Here is a 4,222-nt window from a genome sequence, read left to right on the forward strand (position 1 = left end):
CTGAGCAGGTCCTGAAGGCACTAGCAAGCTACATGGAAAAGTTGCTCAAATGCTTATGATTTCTACTCCTGTTACAATGCCATCTGCTGTCAAACATGCACCTATAGCCTCATGGGGTGTGCCCTTTGATTTGTTGACTGAGGACGAGAAAAGTAAGGCCCGATTTACTGATGGTCCTGCACTTGATGCAGGCACTACCCAGAAGTGCATCCTCTTTCTGGGACAACCCTGAAAGATACTGGCAAAGGGAAAACTTTACAGTGGGCAGAACTTCAGGCAGTACATTTTGACTGAAAGAAAATAGCCAGATTTTCTATAGTTCACTGATTCTTGGGCTGTAGCCAATGGATTGGCTGGATGGTTAGAGACTTGGAAAAAGCATGATTGGAAAATTGCAGAGAAAGACTTAAGGGGAAGAAGTATGTGGTTAGATCTCTCCAAATAGGTAGAAGATGTGAAGATACTTGTGTCCCGTGTAAATTGTTGTCAAAAGGTGACTTCAGCTGAAGAGTTTGAGAATCAAGTAGATTGGATAGACCATTTCTATGAACAGTCAGTCTCTTTCCTCAGCTATTCCTGTCATTGCCCAATGGGCCCATGAACAAAGTGTGCATGGTGGCAGAGATGAGCGTTATGAATGGCTCAGCAATATGGACTTCTACTCACCAAGGCTGACCTGGCTATAGCTGCTTCTGAGTGTCAGATCTGCCAATAGCCGAGACTACCACTGAAACCCAGATATGGCACCTCTCCCTGGGGAGACCAACTAGTAACCTGATATCAGGTTTACTACATCGGACCACTTCCTCCATGGAGAAGACAATACATTGTCCTTACTAGAGTAGAAACTTATTCTGGCTATGGATTTACCTTTCCTGCATGCAATGCTTCTGCCATACCCACCATCCATGGGTTTATGTTATCCACCATCATGATATTCCATACAGTATTGCTTTTCAGCAGGGAACTCACTTCACAGCAGAGAAGTGTGACAGTGGACCCATAATCATGAATTTCACTTGTCTTACCATGCTCTTTACCATCCTGAAGCAGTTGACCTAATAGATGGAATAGCCTTTTGAAGGCACATTTACTGAACCATTTAGGTGGCAGCAGCTTGGAGGGCTGGGGCAGGGTTCTTCAGAAGGCAGATGTGCTTTGAATATATATATATATATATATTGTGTCCAATATATAGTATGATTTCTCACATATCCAGGTTCTACTGATTCAGGAATCAAGGATAAAAAAGGGTATAGTTCAACTCATTATCACTCCTAATGACTCACTAGAAAAAAATTTGCTTCCTGTTCCTGCATCCTTCAGTTCTTCTGGCCTAAAAGTTTTGATTCCAGAAGGGAAGTTCTCCTGCCAGGAGCCACAATAAATATTCCATTGAACTGGAAGTTCAGACTTTCCTCTGGCCAACTGGACTTCTGAAACCCTTAAACCAACAGGGTTAGAAAGGAATAACAGTTTTAGGAAGGGTGATTGATCCAGATTACCATGGAGAAATTGGATTACTTCACCACAATGGAAATAATAAAGTTAGTGTCAATGGAAAACTATAGTCAGAATTTTCTTTGGGCCACTAACCAGTTAGCTCCCAAATAATGACACAGAGACTTATTATTAATTATGAATGGTCAGCCTTAGCTTAGGCTTGTCCCACTAGCTTTTTTTCTTTTAACTTGGTTTAACCTGTTTCTATTTATCTGTGTTTTGCCTCAGATTTTTTTAACTTTTTTTTAAAAGTATGTCCTACTTTTTTGCTTTATCCATGTCTGTCTGTCTGTCCCCCGGCATCTCCCTGGTGTCTCTGTTTCTTTCTCCCCCTGAGCCTAAATTCCTCTTCCTACTTATTCTTCCTGCCAGGAAGTCTTGTCTATATCCCTTCTCCCTCATTATTGGCCATTCAGCTTTTTATTAGACGAATCAAGTGCCCTAGGCAGACAAGGTAAAGCAGCAATACATCTTTATATAATTAAATAAATGCAACACATCTTTGCATAATTAAACAAATATTCTGCAGCAGGAAATTACAATAGTCGAATCCAGGCGGGATGACAAAGGCACAGTCCCATCAGGAATGAAGTTATGGGTTACTCCTCCCAGAAAAGAGCCCAAATCTCCTGAGGTCCTTGCAGAGGTTGGAGGAAATGCAGAATGGGTAGTAAAGGAAGGTAGTTCTAAATACCAGCTAAGACCATGAGACCAGTTACAGAAAAGATTTTTTTTATAGTTTAAGCTTGTTTCTAACTAGCTCTTATAACTTAAATTAACCCATCTCTATTCATCTTTGTGTTGCCATGTACCTTGCTCCTTTTACCTCTCCTCCTACATGCTTTGATCTCTAAGTTTGGCCTGGTAACTCCTCCTTTCTTCTTTCCAGAGCGCTCTGTCCCCAGAAGTCACTCCTAACCTCTTCCTACCTAGCTAATGGCCGTGTAATGCTTTATTAAACCAATCATAGTAACACATCTTCACATAGTATATAGGAATATTCCACAGCATAGTATCAAAAAACAAACTGAGGCCTGGTATAATGACATATAAATTTAATCTCAGCACTTGGGAATTCTGAGGCAGGCATATCTCTGTGAGTTAGAAATCAAATTCCAGGCTACATAGAGAGACCTTGTCTAAAAAAAAAATAAGATAAAATAAACCAAAATGGGAGGCTCCTGAAGAACAGCAAAGGAAGTTGACCTCTGGTTTTCATGTACATGTGTGCAGAGTACACACATTCATGCTAATTCACAAACACATGTACATACACACACATATCCAGTCAAGACTATCTTTGTCTACGTTATGAGTTCAAGGCAGGCCTGAATTACATAAGATCTAATCTCAAAACAAAATAAACAAATAAATAAGAATAAATATAATAAAAATTTAGGGTCACTAAGCATAAGCACCCAGAATGCAACTCAAGCCCCAAAGTTCTTCCAGTCCCTTCTCTGTCTTCCAAATGTTTAGAATATATGGATAAGTCACCCACATGACTTTACATATAGTGTTAGCATGTTGTAAATCTGATACAATCTGGGCTTTGACTTGGGTTGATAGAGAAAGAATCATAGAAGCATTCAAAGAGAGGGTAATTCATTGTTTCACGTGAGTGTTTGCCAGAAAAGGGTATAGAAAAATATGATGGGAGGCTTCACAAAATCGTCAACCTTGAATAAAGCTCTTTCTTTGCTTTAATTATTTTCTGTTGGTTCCATCCAAGTTTTTTGTTTTGGAATAACATACAGAAGAGCTGCAAGAGTAGAGTAAGAAAAGATACCGAGGATATAGATAAGTGGTTAGAGTACCTGCCTAGCATGTTCAAGACCCTGAGTTCAATCCTCAGCACTGGGAAAGAAAACTTTAAAGAACAATGAACACCTTTCATCTATTACCCTCACCACATTTGCTTTTTTGTCTCAAAAGATAGGAACACGGATGGATGCTGGGGACTGGCGCGGGGGCCACAGGCAGCAGGGACTGGCACACAACACCGAGAGCAGATTGCCCCACTACAATTAAATCAAAGAGGTAAGCCTTTGGTTGGCGAGGTCCCTGGCAAAAGAAGAGCCTGGTCCTGTTCCTGAAGACCCTTCTGAGGGGTGAGAGGGATCGTGGCCCCCGGCAGGAGCCAGGAAACAGAGCGAGAGCATTTTGTAAGAAGAGCCCCTGGCCAGCAGGGAAACCTGAACCGGTTTTAAAAGACCCATTACATAGCATCGATAGGAGGAGATGGGCAGGCGCCAAGGCAAAAATTCACCCAATAATCTCAAAAACAACATGAGAACCCAATGATCTTACAACAGAAAGACTTGAACACCCTAACACAGAAGAAGTGGAAAAAATTGACTTTATGAAAGCAATAGAGTCCCTTAAACAGCATGTGAAAAATGCCCTTATAGAAATGGATGAGAAGTATAACAAAAAGTTTGAAGAAATGAGTAAATGCGTACATGATACCCTGGGAAACCAAGAAAAAACGATAAAACAGGTAATGGAAACAGTTCAAGAATTGAAAACTGAAATGGAAGCAAGGAAGAAAACATAAATGGAAGACCAGTTGGATAGGGAAAATCTAGGTCAACGAGCAGAGACTACAGAAACAAGCATAATCAACAGAATACAAGAGATAGAAGAAAGAATCTCAGATTCTGAGGACACCATAGAGAAAATAAACACACTGATCAAAGAAAACAGCAAAGCCAACAAA

This window comes from Microtus ochrogaster, chromosome X (assembly GCF_000317375.1).
Source record: "Microtus ochrogaster isolate Prairie Vole_2 chromosome X, MicOch1.0, whole genome shotgun sequence".
Classification (NCBI taxonomy): Eukaryota; Metazoa; Chordata; class Mammalia; order Rodentia; family Cricetidae; genus Microtus; species Microtus ochrogaster.